The sequence below is a fragment of the Heptranchias perlo genome, unplaced genomic scaffold, assembly GCF_035084215.1.
Source record: "Heptranchias perlo isolate sHepPer1 unplaced genomic scaffold, sHepPer1.hap1 HAP1_SCAFFOLD_263, whole genome shotgun sequence".
NCBI classification, from domain to species: Eukaryota; Metazoa; Chordata; class Chondrichthyes; order Hexanchiformes; family Hexanchidae; genus Heptranchias; species Heptranchias perlo.
This window is the reverse complement of record NW_027139275.1, coordinates 254,607-274,766: the sequence shown is the minus strand read 5'-3', so window position 1 is coordinate 274,766 and position 20,160 is coordinate 254,607. Positions and strand designations below refer to the sequence as shown.

Below are 20,160 nucleotides of genomic sequence, written 5' to 3'. Positions count from 1 at the left end.
TAATATCATGATCACGGATTCGATTCTTGTAATTTACTTTATTTATTGCGGGTTTTTTAACTTTAAAACCCAAGCTTTACAAACAGGTCCACAGAGAAATTGACGGGGACAGTTTATTGAATAACATCCATTGTAACTTTACCCCTGGGCCGGAGAAACACGTCTTTCTTTTTATTTGTCTTTCTCCGGTTTGCAGATAAACGTTTAACTCGCGGCCTGTTCCCATTAATGATCATCAGCAGCAACAGACAGACAGAGCGGGTCTGACCGCCCCGAGATGGGGAAAAGGCATCACTTTCGAATAAAGTGCATCAAATCAAATAGTCACCCGGCACCGAGAGAGACAAAACCAAGAGAAAAAGGCAGAAGGTAACAGGGAAATAAAAACCAAACACAGACGATATAAATATATCCAATCCTTGATGTCTCTCTATTCAATCCCCAATCCTTCAGTGGCGGGGATCAAATTTCACTGTCAATAAATGCAAGAATCGACCCAAAGAAGAAGAAACTAAACAACCAAAAACTGCCGAAACTCGGGATTGAACCAAGGACCTTTAGGTCTTCAGTCTAACGCTCTCCCAACTGAGCTATTTCAGCCCCACATCAAAGTGTTCCTTTATTTCATTGTCTTGGAACAAAATATAACCCCAGGTGGAATTGCCCCCTCCTGTTCATTCCTCAATTCATATAAAAACATCGCACTCATGGAGATACACCCACGGTTCATATATAAATATCACACTCATCGATACACTCCCACAGGTCATCTATAAATATCGCACACAAATATACAAACCCACAGTTGATATATAAAAATCGTTGTCATACAGACACTCACAAAGTTTATAAATCAGCAGCGCACTCACAGATCCACACCCAGTTTGTTGGAGGGAGAAAGGTACCGACCGCCAATGGAGCTCTCGGAGTGGGAGAGGCGGAAGCAACAGCGACCGAACAAACTCTGGATCTCATCCTTAACACAGACCGGTAGATCCACCTGTGAAGTTACACCGCACTTTGATATCAGAGACGGCAATGGGTTCTGAGAAGGCATCAGGGCGTCTAATGGCTTCTAAGTGGCGATGCATTGGGGCAAGGGCATCTCAGAGAGGGGAAGGGGCAGTCAGAGGGTATCAGAGAGTGTAACGGGGCTCAGAGAGGGGAAGGGGCAGTCAGAGGGTATCAGAGAGTGTAAGGGGGCTCAGAGAGGGGAAGGGGCAGTCAGAGGGTATCAGAGAGTGTAACGGGGCTCAGAGAGGGGAAGGGGCAGTCAGAGGGTATCAGAGAGTGTAACGGGGCTCAGAGAGGGGAAGGGGAAGTCAGAGGGTATCAGAGAGTGTAACGGGGCTCAGAGAGGGGAAGGGGCAGTCAGAGGGCATCAGAGAGTGTAACGGGGCTCAGAGAGGGGAAGGGGCAGTCAGAGAGTATATTGAGATCTCGCAGAGGCGAAGGACTGCCAGAGGGTATCAGAGAGTGTAAGGACGCTCAGAGCGTATCAGTGGGTGAGGGGCACTCAGCGGGTATCAGAGAGTGTAAAGGGCGCTGACAAGGTTCAAAGAGGATAATGGACTCTCTGAGGGTATCAGAGAAGATAAGGAGCTCAGGGAGAATCAAAGAGGGTAAGGTGGGCTCAGGAGGTATCAGAGAGGCGAATGGATCCAGAGTTGGCGTCTTCTAAATATTACACTTTTGAACCATCAACATTTTTAATAACAACAAAAATGAATCCTATTGAAACGGTATCTGCCGTGTCCCATGTGGAGAGAATGAGAAGGTAGAATCGGAAGGGACTGGATATTTGGCAACGCTCACGGTTTCCTTTCACACAGCTCAGTGTTGTGTCTGTTTATATAACTGGATTTCATTCACTGGAGATAAGAGGTTGCACTTTGAACCTTTCATCACCCACTGTGAAAAATAGAACACAAAACGCCTAAGGCGGGGCTCGAACTCACGACCCAGTGATTAAGAGTTTTAACTTTTGTGACTGAGCGAGCTGGGCAAGGTGCAGTAATTCGTCCCATTCTATTATTTTAAAGAGGCAGATTTTGACGTTGCTGCAGGGGTTCAGTTTGTTCGACCATCTTAGGGTGGCTGCTTCTGAACACCCGCTTTTCATCAGTCAGTCTGAGGCCATTTACCAGTCGTCCAGCCCCGCGCAGAGCAGTATAGGAACATCGGGACAAGAGAAGACCATTCAGCCCCTCGAACCTGCTGCCCCATTCAATTAGATCATGAGTTGATCTGTAACTCAACTCCAGTTCCCCACCTTCGACTCATATCCCTTGATAACCGAACCCAAAAAAGATCGATCAATATCAGTCTTCAAATTATGAATTGAGCCTCAATCCACATCCTTTGGGATGAGAGAGTTCCAGCTTTCGGCCGTATTTTGTTTGCTAAAGTGATTACAGATTTCTTGCCTGATTGGTCCAGCTTCAATTTCATTTTGGATTCGGCCAACAGAGAGAGAGAGAGAGAAAAAAAGGCCGCCTTAACCGGAGATTGATCCTTTAACGATCTCTCACAAATCAACTGAAACCAGTCGGAATGTGAATACCATTTTACTTTTCCAAAATAAAGGGAGTGACATTCATTGTGAAAACAGTCTGATGTCGCTCACTGCAGAAATATCCATGTCAGAGTGAACGAGCTCGCCTGCAACCTTCGAACTTTGTCTGTTAAGAAGTATTCCGATTTCCTTCAAGCCAATCTCGGTTTTTTTTGAATATTTTTCAGATGCCTGTTCTCCAACCGCAGAATAAATGGTGGAAAATCAGACGCACTCCGCTGGCAATGTTTACGGTACTTTTTCTTGTGGACAAGACACACATTCGAGCCCCAGAAATGCGAGACAATGAATGTTAAGGTAACAGTTACTCACGTGTCCCCGGGTGGGTTCAAACCACCGACATTTTATTCAACAGCCCAACGCACTAACCGATTGCACCACAGAAAAAACAACTTTGTGGTTGCTAAAGGGTTAATTCACCGAGCTAAAACTTCAGCTTGCTGCGATCAGTATAACAGTTTCTTACCATCCGTTTAATTTTCCAATATAAAGGGTGTGACGCTTGTACGAATGAAGATCTGTGCTGTATTATTTCTGAACATGAAGCTCACCTTGCCATTAAACACCTGTATGTTGAAAGACTCGGTCCCCTCGTGGTCGAGAGGATTGATTTTTTGAGCTGTGATTCTCCATTCTATATTCCAGTAATATTCAGGTTTGCTGAAAATGAGATGAGATGAAATGAGCAGGTCCAACGAGCAGGTCTGTGACACTACACGGTGTCTACAAAGTTGTCTCTTGCACTTACAGTGAAGCGGACGGCAGTTTTCACTATTAAACCAGTAATTATTATGTTAAGAAAACAGGTGGCAGAGAAATACTCGATTTCAGCGCGGTGACACTGGGCCAGAGTAAAGTTCAGTTAATGTGATTGCCGAGTGGCGAGAGGGTGGATTTGGAACTCCTGTGCGGCTGCACTGCGAGTTGTCCAGATCTGCTTGGAGCGATATTCACTTCAATTCATCACTGACAGGGACAGTTTGATTCTCAGTTTCTTTTCCCCGGTGCTTGGTGAGATTTCAAAAATAAAGGCGACCCGTGCTCACCCCAAACTCGTCACTTACACGCTGACAGATACAAGGCCGTCACACTCTTCACCAGTGAGATGAAAGCGGAGAGCGATTTCACGGTCGAATACAATGGCGAACAAAACTCATTCAATGAAAGTGCAGGTCATTGAGGTGCCTTTAAAGTCCTGATTGTTTGCACTGAACTTCGTCCCAAAGCGTTTGAGATTCAGGTGGAGCGATTTGGGGACTTCTTTTCCCTCTTTGCAAAAGTTTCAACCGCAGGTCAAGATCAAAAGTCGAGGGCAGAATGAGACGCCTTCGTGAAATTTGAGAAGTCGGGAAGCAGACTTTAGAGCAAGGTTCTGTTTATTGTGAAAAAGCAAATAAAACATTCATCCCGGAACGATCCAGAATCCGATCAGCTCGAAAAGCAACGGTTACCCCGTGATTTGGACACTCAGCCTTCTGGTGGCGCAAAAATTAATGTAGATAGAAGCAGGAAGTTGAAAAGTGGGAATTGATAAATTAAGTGAGTGGGTAAAACTGCGGCAAATATAGCTCAATGTGGGGGAGAGCGAGGTCATCCACTTTAAATCTAAGAAAGATAAATCAGAGTATTTTCTAAATGGTGAGAAGCTCGGAACTGTGGAGGAGCAGAGAGATTTAGGAGTCCATGCACAGAAACCGCTACCAACCAACGTACAGGTACAAAAAATAATTAAACAGCCGAATGTGCTGTTAGTCCGGCCGGTTAACTCATTTGCATGGAGTATGCCGTAATATCATGATCACGGATTCGATGCATGTAATTTATTTTATTTATTTCGGTTTTTTGTAACTTTTAAAATCAAAGCTTTGCAAAAAAAATCCACAGACAAATTGACGGGGACAGTTTATTGAATAACATCCATCGTAACTTTACCCCTGGGCCGGAGAAACACGTCTTTCTTTTTATTTGTCTTTCTCCGGTTTGCAGATAAACGTTTAACTCGCGGCCTGTTCCCATTAATGAACATCAGCAGCAACAGACAGACAGAGCGGGTCTGACCGCCCCGAGATGGGGAAAAGGCATCAATTTGGAACAAATGCATCAAATCAAATAGTCACCCGGCACCAAGAGAGACAAAACCAAGAGAAAAAGGCAGAAGGTAACAGAGAAATAAAAACCAAATACAGAGGATAGAAATATTTCTCTTCCTTGATGCCTCTCTATTCAATCCCCAATCCTTCAGTGGCGGGGATCAAATTTCACTGTAAATAAATGTGAGAATCGAAGCGAGGAAGAAGAAACTAAACAACCAAAAACTGCCGAAACTCGGGACTGAACCAAGGACCTTTAGATCTTCAGTCTAACGCTCTCCCAACTGAGCTATTTCGGCCCCATGTCAAAATGTCTCTTTATGTCATTGTCTTCAAAAAAATATAACCCCAGGAGGAATTGCCCCTCCTGTTCATTCCGAAATTCAAATAAAAACATCGCACTCATATATACACACCCACAGTTCATATATAAACACCGCACTCATATATACACACCCACAATTCATATATAAACACCGCACTCATATATACACACCCACAGTTCATATATAAACATCACACTCAAAAATACACATTCACAGTTCTATATAAACATCAAACTCATATAAACACACCCACAGTTCATACACCGTCCAGGATAAAGCAGCCCGCTTGATTGGCACCCCATCCACCACCCTAAACATTCACTCCCTTCACCACCGGCGCACTGTGGCTGCAGTGTGTACCATCCACAGGATGCACTGCAGCAACTCGCCAAGGCTTCTTTGACAGCTCCTCCAAAACCCGCGACCTCTACCATCTAGAAAGACAAGAGCAGCAGGCACATGGGAACAACACCACCTGCACGTTCCCCTCCAAGTCACACACCATCCCGGCTTGGAAATATATCGCCGTTCCTTCATCGTTGCTGGGTCAAAATCCTGGAACTCCCTTCCTAACAGCACTGTGGGAGAACCGTCACCACACGGACTGCAGCGGTTCAAGAAGGCGGCTCACCACCACCTTCTCAAGGGCAATTGTAAACAATTTTACAACACCAAGTTATAGTCCAGCAATTTTATTTTAAATTCACAAGCTTTCGGAGGCTTCCTCCTTCGTCAGGTGAACGATGTGAAAATGAAATCCTCGAAATGAAATCGCATTTATAATTCACAGAACAATGCTTGGTGAGTACAGACAGTTTTTTCAACTGCCCGTTGCCAAGGCAATCAGTGTGCAGATAGACAGGTGTTACCTGCCAGGTCTCAGAATATACAAATCACCAAAAAAAACAACAAACAAAAAAAAACAGAGATAGAGAGGTAGAAACATAGAAAAGACAGCAACTGACCCGTTATATTAAAAACAGATAACATTTGTTCGCTGGTGGGGTAACGTGTAGCGTGACATGAACCCAAGATCCCGGTTGAGGCCGTCCTCATGGGTGCGGAACTTGGCTATCAATTTCTGCTCGACGATTTTGCGTTGTCGTGTGTCTCGAAGGCCGCCTTGGAGAACGCTTACCCGAAGGTCGGTGGATGAATGTCCATGACTGCTGAAGTGTTCCCCGACTGGGAGGGAACCCTCCTGTTTGGCGATTGTTGCGCGGTGTCCGTTCATCCGTTGTCGCAGCGTCTCAAGGGCAATTAGGGATGGGCAATAAATGCCGACCTCGACAGCGACGCCCACATCCCATGAAAGAAAAAAAGTAAATAAATAAACATCGCACTCATATATACACACCCACAGTTCATATATAAACATCGCACTCATAATAAACAAGGCACTCATATATACACACACAGTTCATATATATACACCGCTCTCATATATACACACCCGCAGTTGCTATGTGAACATCACACTCATATCTACACTCCCACAGTTTACAAAACAAGAGCGCACTCTTACTGCACATCCACTTAATATCTACCCAAAGTCCTGTTTATTGTTCTGACTAAAGTCTGAACACTGAAAGTTTAACTGTTTTCCAGATACTGTCCGTCCTGTTTTGTATTTTCAACGTTCAATTTGCTGAAGTCCGGCAAAGGGGGCGCGATATCGGTCCTGGCGGTGAATGCTGCTTCGACGGAAGTCTCGGTGTCCAGGAGCTGGCGGGGATTGGAAAGCTCTTGTGTCACACGAAGTGTCTGAAAGGCCCGGATACACCTGAAGGTTATCAGCGCGGTGCCCACACCTCGTGATATAATGTTAGCGAGCCGGACATCAACTTGAAAGGCGGCTTGTTGCAAACACGTTGTGGTCACAGTTTCTTTTTGTACATAACTGAACCTAAAACATTCAAAATACAATGTTTTCTTTGCTGCATCACAATAAGCAATATCTTATTATAAAGTTTCGCTCATTGGTTCCTCAGTGTCAGATGGGAGAATTGTCTGAACCCCTCATTTATTTCATTGTTCATTCAGAATCTGCCCACGGATTGACACAGAGATAAACACAGGGAGAGTTGCAGAGTATCGGTAAACACAGCGAGAGATACAGAGTATCGGTAAACACAGCGAGAGATACAGAGTATCGGTAAACACAGCGAGAGATACAGAGTATCGGTAAACACATCGAGAGATACAGAGTATCGGTAAACACAGCGAGAGATACAGAGTATCGGTAAACACAGCGAGAGATACAGAGTATCGGTAAACACAGCGAGAGATACAGAGTATCGGTAAACACAGCGAGAGATACAGAGTATCGGTAAACACAGCGAGAGATACAGAGTATCGGTAAACACATCGAGAGATACAGAGTATCGGTAAACACACAGAGAGATACAGAGTATCGGTAAACACAGCGAGAGATACAGAGTATCGATAAACACAGCGAGAGATACAGAGTATCGGTAAACACAGCGAGAGATACAGAGTATCGGTAAACACATCGAGAGATACAGAGTATCGGTAAACACAGCGAGAGATACAGAGTATCGGTAAACACAGCGAGAGATACAGAGTATCGGTAAACACAGCGGGAGATACAGAGTATCGGTAAACACACAGAGAGATACAGAGTATCGGTAAACACAGCGAGAGATACAGAGTATCGATAAACACAGCGAGAGATACAGAGTATCGGTAAACACAGCGAGAGATACAGAGTATCGGAAAACACAGGGAGAGATACAGAGTATCGGTAATCACAGCGAGAGATACAGAGTATCGGTAAACACAGCGAGAGATACAGAGTATCGGTAAACACAGGGAGAGTTGCAGAGTATCGGTAAACACAGCGGGAGATACAGAGTATCGGTAAACACAGCGAGAGATACAGAGTATCGGTAAACACAGCGAGAGATACAGAGTATCGGTAAACACAGCGAGAGATACAGAGTATCGGTAAACACAGCGAGAGATACAGAGTATCGGTAAACACACAGAGAGATACAGAGTATCGGTAAACACAGCGAGAGATACAGAGTATCGGTAAACACAGGGAGAGATACAGAGTATCGGTAAACACAGGGAGAGATACAGAGTATCGGTCAACACGGCGGCAGGACCCTGAGCCACAGTGAAAATGCTGTGATTTCAACCTGGTTCAAAACACGCAGCCTTCTGATGTGGAGTCAGACGCGACTGTTCTTGCACCAGGCCCACAACAAGCGGCTGGAGCCGGATCCATTGGAGGGCGATCGGTGCAGACTGCCGCCGCGGCTCTCGGAATGTGAGAGGCGGAAGCAGGAGCAGCCTGACCGCCTCAACCACAGCACAGGATCCCCGCTCTCCTTCAAACTCGATAACTGACTCTGTGGCGCAATGGACAGCGTGTTGGACTTCTACTTAATAATTGAAGGGGATATTCAAAGGTTGTGGGTTCGAGTCCCACCAGAGTTGGATTTTACTTCACGGATCGGGAGCTGGGAAGTGAAATTTTGCAGCAAAACCGCAACAGGATCATTAATGTCCGTCAAGGACGGGAAACTGCCCCCGACACTTCATCTTACACAAGTGGCTCCAGTCACACCCAGATTCATGATTCTAAATCCACTCTGAGCTGAATTGGCGAAACTCTCTCAAGGAGGAGGCTCATCATCTGCTCAGACCGAAAGTCAATCTGCTGGACTTCCGGCTCTGTCAGACTGAATGTTCCTTCAGACAGGTTTCTCACTGGACACATGCATCCTGCTGCCGTGTGAGCATTGGTGCTGGAGGGGTAGAATTCTTGCTTGTAGTAATTCTATTCCTGTAAAACTAGCTCCTGAAGTGTAGGTTGGAAAGTATCCTGGCTGAGCGGTCGAAGGCGCTGGTTTAAAGCTCCAGTTAAATCCCACGATTTGTGGATGGATCAAAATCATAGTTTGTGTCTCCAAAACCACAGCCTCCCTCCTGTAAACAAGGAATACTGAACATCTCATCTGCTTTGCAACAGCGTAATCCGGAGGAACCACATGGCAATTCAAATCAGTAGATGCATTTTGGAACAAACCTTCAACTCCGGTCGAAATGTTCACAAGGAAAAGGATTGTTTGATCTCGGTGAAACTCGAATTAACAACCTCGGTATTTCCCGACCCTGTCCTGTCAGATAAGGACCGCGCACTGACCGATTGCGCCGCTGGAGCCCGGTCACTCTGATCACCTGACCCACTCTGCTGGGAAGTATATTAAGGTGAGAGGCCCGAACCTGTGGAAACGTGTCCAGTCACTGTGATGAAACTAATATCCGCACTTCCACTTTCAGCTTCTTTCACATCCTCTGCTCCATCGCACGACAATCGGGTTTTCTGCGAACAGGTCAAAATGAACATTGCCAGAAATTCTATCAGTAGTGAGATTTGAACCCAGCGCCCACGCAGTGATTGGATTTATTGTCTTAAAGCAGTGAGCTCCGTTCACACAACGCCTCGCCAGTCTTTCACGTTTTATTTAATGCCCAAATAAATAAATTGGAGCTAATTGACCGCATTTACCCCGTGCTGGGGTTGTTCTCCTCAGAGCAGAGAAGGTTCAGAGGAGATTTGATAGAAGTGTTCAAAGTCATGAAGGGTTGAGATAAAGTTAATAAAGAGAAGCTGTTCCCATTGGCGGAAGTGTCGAGAACCAGAGGACACAGATTTGAGGTGATTGCAAAAGAACCAAAGGCGACATGAGGAAAATCTTTTTTAAGCAGCGAATGGTTATGATCTGGAATGTGCTGCCTGAAAGGGCGGTGGAAGCAGATTCAATCGTGGCTTTCAAAAAGGAATTTGATAAATACTTGAAGGGGAAAATGCAGGGCCCCGGGGAAAGGGACGGGGAATGGGACTAATGGGATTGGTCTTACAAAAGGCAGGTAAGGGATTGATGGGTTGAATGGCCTCCTTCTGTGGTGTGTTCATTCTGTGATAAATATTATTTCACACACAGTGAACAGACCATCCCTGAAAGACTGCCCCGCGATAAAACAGAGTGACACTGAAACGTTGCGAAAATGCAATGACCCCGACGTGATTCGAACACGCATCCTTCTGATCTGGAGTCAGACGCGCTACCGTTGCGCCACGAGGTCCACAGCGCCCACCTGGAGCCGGATCCATAGGAGGGAGATCGGTACCGACCGCCACAGGGACTCGGAGAGGTGGAAGCAGCAGCAGCAACACCGCAGGAGCCCCGCTCTCCAATCCAGCCGTGACCAGCGGAGAGCTGCCAGTCCCGGCCTGAGCCCTGTCTGGGAGCTGCCTGCCATTCAGTCTTTACAGAACGGGACCGATCCAGTTTCAGCTCACACACAAGCTCAGGAATCCCACTCCTGACAGATTCACTTATTTAAACCTTGTTTAGATTCAGTGAATTGGGATTTAATTCAATCCTCATCTGTCCGCCGCTCTGTCAGTTCAGGACTTTATTTAAACCGATACTTGGAGCTCTGTTTTACAGGGTGCCGGCTGTTTCAGCATTTCTCAGTCCCACCACGAACACTTTTTGCTGCTAACTTCTGCTTAATACAAAGTTCCCAGGAACGAGGGAATTTCTCCTGGGTACTGAGTTCGAGTTAAGGAACAATAGAGGTCCGATTACACTACTTGGTGTATTCTATAGGCCACCAACTGGTGGGACGGATATAGAGGAGCAAATTTGCAGGGAAATTACAGAGAGGTGCATAAGCCATAGAGTAGTGATAACAGGGGATTTCAACTATCCTAATATAGACTGGGATAACAATAATATAAGGCGCAAAGAAGGGGAAGAATTTTTGAAATGTGTTCAGGATAACTTTCTCGACCAGTACGTTTCTGGCCCACTGAGGAAGGAGGCATTGCTGGACTTGGTGCAAGGGAATGAGGCGGGCCAAGTGGAGCAAGTGTCAGTGGGGGAGCATTTAGGGAGCAGCGATCAGTATCATAAGGATTAGACTATCTATGGAAATGGACTCTGTCCACTCTAAAGTAAAAGTACTCAATTGGAGGAGGGTCAATTTCAGTGGGATGAGATCAGATCTGGCCCCGGTAAATTGGAATTAAAGATTGTCAGGCAAAACTATAATTGGACAGTGGGCGCCTTTTAAGAAGATGATTCGGGGATAGAGAAGGTACATTCCAACGAGGTAGAAAGGTAGGGTAACTAAAGCCAGAGCTCCCTGGATAATAAGAGAAATAGAGAGTAAGATGAAGCGGGAAAAAGTATCGTATGACAGGTGTCAGGTTGATAACACAAGTGCCAACCAGAGAGAATATAGAAAGTTCAGAGGGGAAGTGAAAAAGGAAATAAGAGGGGCAAAGAGAGAGTATAAGAATAGCGGAAAACATAAAAGGGAATCAAAAAGTCTTCTACAGACATGTTAACAGTAAACGTGCAGTAAGAGGAGGGGCGGGGACGATTAGGGACCATAAAGGAGATCTACTCATGGATGCAGTGGGCATGGCAGAGGTACTAAATGAGTGCTTTGCATTGTTCTTTACCAAGGAAGAAGATGCTGCCAGATTCTCGATAAAGGAATATATAGTTCAGATACTGGATGGGCTAAAAAATGAGAAAGAAGAGGTACTAGAAAGGCTTGCTGTACTTAAAATAGATAAGTCACCTGATCCGGATGGGATATACCCGAGGATGCTGAGGGAAGTAAAGGGGGAAATTGCAGAGGTACTGGCCATAATCTTCCAGACATCCTTCGACATGGGAATGGTGCCAGAGGACTGGAGAATTGCAAAGGTTACAACCTTGTTCAAAAAAAGGGTGTAAAGATAAACCCAGCAACTATAGGCCAGTCAGTTTAAGCTCGGTGATGGGGAAAGTTTTGGAAATGATAATCGGGGATAGAATTAACAGTCACTTGGACGAGTGTGGATTGATTAGGGAATTCCAGCACGGATTTGTTAAAGGCCAATCGTGTTTAACCAACTTGATAGAGTTGTTTGATGAGGTAACAGAGAGGGTAGATGAGGTCAATGCAGTTGACGTGGTGTATATGGACTTTCAAAAAGCGTTTGATAAAGTGCTACGTGGCAGACGTGCTATCAAGATTACGGCCCATTGAATACAGGGGGCAATAGCAACATGGATGCAGCACTGGCTAAATGACAGGAAACAGAGAGTTGTGGTGAATGGTTGTTTTTCGAACAGGAGGGAGGTGGGCAATGGTGTTCCATAGGGGTCGGTGCTGGGACCACTACTTTTCTTGATAGATATTAATGACTTGGACTTGGGAGTAAAGGGTACAATATCAAAATTTGCAGATGACACAAAACTTGGAAGGGTAGAGAACGGTGAGGTGGATAGACTTGAAGAGGATATGGACACGCTGGTGGCATGGACAGACACGTGGCAGATGAAGTTTAACACGGAAAAATGCGAGGTGATGCATTTCGGTGGGAAAAACGAGGAGAGGCAATATAAACTAGAGGGCACAATTCTAAAAGGGTTGGAGGAACAGAGGGACCTGGGGTTATACGTGCACAAATCGTTATATAAACTCTGCTGAGACCACATTTGGAGCACTGCATTCAGTTCTAGGCACCACACCTCAGGGAGGATATATTGGTCTTGGAGGGGGTGCAGCGCAGATTCACCAGAATGATACCAGGGCTAAAATGGTTAAATTATGCGGAAAAATTGCATAGGAAAGGTGTGTATTTCCTTGTGTATAGAAAATTAAGTGTTGATGTATTCCAGTTGTTGATGGTGATTAAATGAGCCAATGGTGTGTGTGTGAGCTGTGAGACAGCTTGAAATCCCAATCCTCTCCACCACTGGGGACTGAGTCTTCCAACATACAGGGATTTTCACTCGTGCAAGTTTCATCCACAGTTTCTGCTCTTCATTTCTCCGACCTGCTTGTTGCGCCTTTCCCTTCAATTCAGGACTTACAGGAAAAACTCGATTTTGCCATCAATTTTCGGGTCACGTGGTGAGATTTCAAATAATTGAAATCGACCCTAATCAACCCCAATTGATTTTTTTGAAGAGGTGACTAAAGTAGTGGTAAGGGGCATGTCAACGGATGTTATTTATATGGACTTCCAAAAGGCATTTGATAAACTCCCACGTAAGAGACTGTTCGATAAGATAGAAGCCCATGGAATCGAGAGAAAAGTACGGACTTGGTTAGGAAGTTGGCTGAGCGAAAGGCGACAGAGAGTAGGGATAATGGGTAGGTACTCACATTGGCAGGATGTGACTAGTGGAGTCCCGCAGGGATCTGTCTTGGGGCCTCAATTATTCACAATATTTATTAACGACTTGGATGAAGGCATAGAAAGTCTCATATCTAAGTTTGCCGATGACATAAAGATTGCTGGCATTGTAAGCAGTGTAGATGAAAATATAAAATTACAAAGGGATTTTGATAGATTAGGTGAATGGGCAAAACTGTGACAAATGGAATTCAATGTACGCAAATGTGAGGTCATCCACTTTGGATCAAAAAAGGAGAGAACAGGGTACTTTCTAAATGGTAAAAAGGTAAAAACAGTGGATGTCCAAAGGGACTTAGGGGTTCAGGTACATAGACCGTTGAAGTGTCATGAACAGGTGCAGAAAATAATCAAGAATTCTAATGAAATGCTGGCCTTTATACCGAGAGGACTAGAGTACAAGGGGGCAGAAGTTATGCTGCAGCTATACAAAAACATGGTTAGACCGCACCTGGAGTACTGTGAGCAGTTCTGGGCACCGCACCTTCGGAAGGACATAATGGCCTTGGAGGGAGTGCAGCGTAGGTTTACTAGAATGATACCCGGACTTCAAGGGTTAAGTTACGAGGAGAGATTACACAAATTGGGGTTGTATTCTCTGGAGTTTCGAAGGTTAAGGGGTGATCTGATCGAAGTTTATAAGATATTAAGGGGAACAGATAGGGTGGATAGAGAGAAACTATTTCCGCTGGTTGGGGATTCTAGGAGTAGGGGGCACAGTCTAAATATTAGAGCCAGACCTTTCAGGAGTGAGATTAGAAAACATTTCTACACACAAAGGGTGGTAGAAGTTTGGAACTCTCTTCCGCAAACGGCAATTGATACTAGCTCAATTGCTAAATTTAAATGTGAGACAGATAGCTTTTTGGCAACCAAAGGTATTAAGGGATATGGGCCAAAGGCAGGTATATGGAGTTAGATCACAGATCAGCCATGATCTTATTTAATGGCGGAGCAGACACGAGGGGCTGAATGGCCGACTCCTGTTCCTATGTTTCAATATCGTCACCAACACGTTTGACGAATGCAAAGCGGCTTCTATCGCGGTTTTACTGCACAACTCGTTCAAAGATACTGTCGGTAATTCGAGGGTCTTTCAAGTCATGACATGAACAGAACAGTTCGCACTGCCATTTTCCCCAAGATGCTTCAGATTCATGGGGAATGATTTTGGTCTGGCGGTTAAATCCGTTCCCTCTTCACAAATTCGCCTTTAAACCCGTGTCTTTTAATATTTTTGCTAACTGATACCAAATCGGTTTGCCGTGTACTGTACATTACTTTCTAAATATTACAGATAAGCGGAGCACTTGAGCTGTCACAGCTGTGACTTTGACTTTTCTCCCTCTCCTCTCGATCTCCCCGGCAACTGCCACTAACCACAATCTTCTCTCACACTTCTCCATCAGGAAGTTCCGAGCCTCGGTTTTCAAATGAAATGCCGCCCATCTCTTCAATCACCGGCAGCCCAGAGAGAGTTTCTTAGTTTCAGCTCCCAATTTCCCCAAATCCTCAAAGTAGCATGAAAATAATTGTCCTTAAGTTAATAATAATAATATCATTAAAAGTTCTTATCGTCTGGGGTTTTGTTTCAGATTCCACGGCTTTTAAAGGTCACTGCGGATGTTTAACGAATCGCCTCTTGTTTGGAGGCTTCTGTGTGGGAAAGATCAGGAAGTGATAATTGAGAGACCGAGGATGAAGCTGTTTGATGGGAGCATTGGGGACACAGACCGTGCGCGGCTCCAGTGGAGCAATCGGTCAGCGCGCGTTATTTCTACAATAATTATACACTCGGGAAATGCTGGGGTTGTGAGCTCCAGCACCATCTAAAGTAGTTGAACCTTCTAAACATTTTGACTGGAGTTCAAGGTACAACCGGTTCCATAACACATCGACTTCTTCATGTCCCCATGTGGGCACTGAGGCTCCTCGGGCCTCCCGTCTTGCAATAGCAGGCGAGAGTTTATTTGTTTATAGGAGGGAGAGGGGGCGATTGGCGAGAGCTGAAATGGTAAAGCGGCCGGCACGACATCTTTAAATCTAAAGAACCAAACACACAATTCTTCTTTCCGTGAAGCAGGGATTCATCGGTTTGAAGTGTCGTGTAGGGAAAATTCGGGAGGCAAATCTGCTGCCTGGTGTCACGGTGTAACGGGTGAAATTATTCAGCTTTCAATTGTTGATCGGCTGAAATGTCGAGAGGCCTTTTCCAGCTTCCGTGTGGAACAAGTTCAGCTTTTGAGCCATTGGGTAAAGTGTTTTTTTTTAATTGCTGCTAACGAATGACAAGACATTTTGTACAAACAAGAAGAATTGTAAACTCACGAGTTCGCTGTCCATGTTTCTTACATCATGTTCAACAGAAACAAGGATTCTCCTCAACACGTTGCTGAAAATTGTATAAAAGAGATACTCCCCCGAATTCGACATTGACAGGGATAATTCAGAGTCCCACCATGAATCTGTATGATGGAAACCAATCAAACAACGAGCCTGGATAGCTCAGTCGGTAGAGCATCAGACTTTTAAAACAGGTAGTGATCTGAGGGTCCAGGGTTCAAGTCCCTGTTCAGGCTTAAAGTTTTAAAACAGCTGGCAAGTTCTGCTTTTCCAGCGGACCAACATCAGCGAAAGGAGCAAGAGTTGGCCATTCAGTCCCTCGAGCCTGCTCCGCCATTTGATAACGCTGATCTTCGACCTCAACTCCACTTTCCCGACCTATCCCCATATCCCTTGAGTTCCTGAGTGTCCAAAATTCTATCCACATCAGTTTTGAATCTATTCAATGGCTCAGCATCCACAGCCCTCAGGGGTAGAGAATTCCAATGGTTCACAACCATCTCAGCAAAGAAATCTCTGAACGAAATGACTGGCCCCTTATCTTGAGATTATAACCTTTAGTTCTAGACTCTCCAGCGAGGGGAAACAGCATCCCAGCATCTACCCTGTCAAGCCCTCTAAGAATTTTATATGTTTCAATGAGATCACCTCATCATTGTAAACACCAGAGAATATCGGCCCATTCTGCTCAATCTCTCCTCACAGGACAAACCTCTCATCCCAGGAATCAATCTAGTCAACCTTTGTTGCACCCACTCTAAGGCAAGTGTATCATTCCCAGGTAAGGAGATCAAAACTGTACACAGTACTCCAGATGCGGTCTCACCAAAGCCCTATATAATTACAGCAAGACTTCTTTATCCTTGTTCTCCAACCACCTCGCAATAAAGGCCAACACACCATTTGTTTTCCTAATTGCTTGTTGCACCTGCATGTTAACTTTCTGTGATCCGTGTACAAGGACACACAAATCCCTCTGAATTCCAACATTTCGTAGTCTCTCACCGTTTAAAAGATATTCTGCATTTCTATTCTTCCTACCAAAGTGAATAATCTCACATTTCCCCACTTTATACTTCATTTGCCAACTTCTAGCCCACTCACTTATCCTGTCTGTTTCACTTTGCATCCTCTTTGCGTCCTCCTCACAGCTTACTTTCCCACCTCGTTTTGTATCGTCAGCAAACTTGGATACATTACACTCGGTCCCCTCATCTAAGTCATTAATATAGATTGTAAATATCTGAGGCCCAAGCACTGATCTTCACGGCACCCCACTAGTTACAACCTGCCAACCCCAAAATAACCTGTTTATTCCGACTTTCTGTTTTCTGTAAGTCAACCAATCCCCAATCCATGTTAATATATTACCCACAATCCCATGAACCCTAATCTTGTTCAACAAACTTTTGTGTGGCACCTTATCGAATGCCTTTGGAAAATCCAAATATTCTACATCCACTGGTTCTCCCTTATCTTCCCTGCTATCTCAACCCTCAAAACCTCTAATAGAGTTGTCAAACAGGATTTCTCTTTCATAAAACTTGTTGCATGTGCCTAACCATATTATGATTTTCTAAGTGCCCTGTTACCACGTCCCTAGTAATAGATTCCCGCAATTTCCCTCCTACTATTGTCAGGCTAAAGGGCCTGTAGTTCCCTCTTTTCTCTCTCCCTCCTTTCTTGAATAGAGGGGTTACATTTGGTACCTTCCAATCCATGGGGAACTTTCTAGAATCATGGGAACTGTGGAAGATAAAACCAATGCATCCACTGTCTCTGCAGCCACCTCTTTTAAAACCCTAGGATGTAGGCCATCAGGTCCAATGAATTTGTCAGCTTTTAGTCCCATTAATTTCTCCAGTACTTTTTATTTACTAATCTTAATTGCTTTAGGTTCCTCACTCTCATTAAAACCTTGGTTCCCCAATACTTCTGGTATGATTTTTGTGTTCTCTACTGTGAAGACAGATACAAAATACTTGTTTAACGTCTCTGCCATTTCCTTATTCTCCATTATAAATTCTCCTGTCTCTGTCTCCAAGGGACCCATGTTTACTTTCGCTAATCTCTTCCTTTATACATATTTATCAATTTCTTGGTCATCCTTTGCTGATTTCTAAAACTCTCCTAATCCTCAGGCTTACTATTCTTTTTGGCAACATTATAAGCCTCTTTTAACCTAAAATATCATTAATCTCTCCAATTAACCAAGGTTGGACCACTTTTCCGGTGGAGTTTTTAACCCTCAAAGGAATGTAATTTTGTTAAGGAATTATAAATGATTTCTTTAAATGTTCGCCATTGCTTATCTATCATCATATTTTAAAATCTAATTTCCCAAACTACCTTAGCCAACTCAATCCTCATCACTACGTTATTGGTTTTGTTTAAATTTAAGACCCTAGTTTCCGACTTAATGACATCACTCTCAAACTTTCAAACTCAATATCAAATTCTACCATATTATGATCATTCTTCCCCAGAGGATCATTTACTATAAGATTACCAATTAACCCTGTTTCATTACACAATACTAGATCAAAATAGCCTGTTCCCTTGTAGATTCCTCGACATATTGATCTAGAAAACTGACTCGAATTAATTCCATCAACATAAAGCAGCTTATCTTGAGTTGCTAACATGATGTCAACACGATGGGATGACTTATAAGTAGAAGACACGGCCAGATCTGCGAGGTGAATGAGATGTTTGCTGAAAACACGGAGAATTAATGAAACCAAGACTTCCCTGCAGAGCAAGGAGTTGGAACGAAAGATGCTGGGCATTGAGAGGTGATGGATTTTGTAGATGGCAGGATGAATGGACAAAAGTATCTCAACGCCCTGCTTCTTTTCTATATTGATAAATATAGACAAAAATCTCATCTCCGTGCTTCTTTCAGATAATGAATGTCTTAATGCTCAAGAGATCACTGATCCAAGCCAATTATCTCCACTCACACTCTCCTTCCAATCCTGCATGTGATGCTTCACTTTGAAATTTTGCATTTTCTCACATTGGGATTCCATTTGAAGAAAACATTGCTGTGATCAGCTTGTGCTGTTAAGGAGATGGAGCTCAAGGAGATACATAAAAGGTCAATGATAACAGTGACTGTTCAGACACTGTGAGCGACAGTTAAAGGTCGGCAATATTGAAAGTGTCAGGCAGCAGATCTTCTCCAAATCATGACACAAATGGCACGAAAACTTAACGTGGACTTTGATCAATGTCACGACTTTCAAATAGCAGACATTTTATACACAAGGCAAGGTAGATTTACAAGGATGTTGCCTGGACTGTAGAATTTTAGCTATGAGGAAAGATTGGATAGGCTGGGGTTGTTTTCTTTGGAACAGAGGAGACTGAAGGCAGATTTAATTGAGGTGAACAAAATTATCAGGGTCCCAGATAGCGTGGATTGGAAGGACCCACTTCTCTTAGCAGAGAGGTTAATAACCAGGGGCATAGATTTAAAGTGATTGGTAGAAAGTTTAGTGGGGAACTGAGGAGAAATTATTTCACCCAAGGGTTGTGGGGTCTGGAACTGACTGCCTGAAAGGGTGGTTGAGGCGGACACCCTCATCACATTTGAAGAATACTTGAACTGCCGGAAGCTACAAGGCTATGGGCCAAGAGCTGGAAAGTGGGATTAAGCTGGATAGCTCTTTTTCGGCCGGCACAGAGACGATGGGCCGAATGGCCTCTTTCTGTGCCATCAATTTCTTTGATTCTATGAGTCGAATTAACAGTCTCTCTGCTCGTCTACTTTTAAACTTTGACCATTCAGTGTACATTTCATCTCATTTTTATTCCTCTCAAAATGCAAAACGTCACATTTCTCTGCATTAAATTTCACCTGGCCCATTTACTAACCCGTGGACGTCACAATGAAGTCACTGACTCCTCTTCCCAGTTCCCCACGCTGCCAATGTTGGCGTCATCTAGAGATTTTCACCTTGTGTCCCACATACCCAAGCTCAGATCATTCTCTATATTGAGAAGAGCAATGGTCCCAACACTGACCCTGGGGGACACCACTGTTCACATCCCTCCAGTCTGAAGAACATCCATTAACCACTACTCTCTGTTTTCTGCCCTTTACACAACTTCCTATCCACACTGCCCCATTCTTTTTAATACCGTGGGTATTAATTTTATCAACAAGCCTCCTGTCCGGCATCTTATCAAACACATTTTCACAATCCATCTACACAACATCCACTACATTCCCTTTATCAGTATACTCGAGTTATCTCAAATAATCCATGTTGGCTATTCTTAATTAATGTGTTTTTCCAACAAATGTTGAAATGTTTGCTCCATCTCATCTGGTTTCATCTGTTTCAAGCCACAACAGAAAGGTCGTGTTTTCTCCTGGAGCTCAAGATAAATTATTTTTTTAAAATGATGCTTCAGTCAATGAGGGACATCTGGGCTCAGACCCGCCCATTCGGTGCCGCAACTCCCGCCCCTCTCACACTCCGATTGGTTGGAGGACCAACTGTTCTCTCATCCCTCCAGTCAATTTACCATAAGACCATAAGATCGTCAGAGATCGGAGCAGGAGTCGGCCATTCGGCC

General features: G+C 44.3%; 1 protein-coding gene and 5 non-coding genes across 6 annotated transcripts in view; 2 read left to right on the top strand and 4 right to left on the bottom strand.

Moving 5' to 3' along the window:
* The window catches only part of LOC137310548 (zinc finger protein 271-like), a 342,914-nt gene that overhangs the window by 70,248 nt on the left and 252,506 nt on the right, over positions 1-20,160 (bottom strand). The gene's annotated exons all lie outside the window — the stretch shown is intronic.
* Positions 528-600, bottom strand: trnaf-gaa (transfer RNA phenylalanine (anticodon GAA)). The gene has a single exon. It is a non-coding gene; the product is annotated as a tRNA-Phe (tRNA).
* trnaf-gaa (transfer RNA phenylalanine (anticodon GAA)) lies at positions 4,892-4,964 on the bottom strand. Its single transcript has one exon. It is a non-coding gene; the product is annotated as a tRNA-Phe (tRNA).
* trnar-ucu (transfer RNA arginine (anticodon UCU)) lies at positions 8,365-8,456 on the top strand. The gene is given in 2 exon segments: positions 8,365-8,401; positions 8,421-8,456. It is a non-coding gene; the product is annotated as a tRNA-Arg (tRNA).
* trnaw-cca (transfer RNA tryptophan (anticodon CCA)) lies at positions 10,038-10,109 on the bottom strand. Its single transcript has one exon. It is a non-coding gene; the product is annotated as a tRNA-Trp (tRNA).
* On the top strand, positions 15,725-15,809 carry trnak-uuu (transfer RNA lysine (anticodon UUU)). The gene is given in 2 exon segments: positions 15,725-15,761; positions 15,774-15,809. It is a non-coding gene; the product is annotated as a tRNA-Lys (tRNA).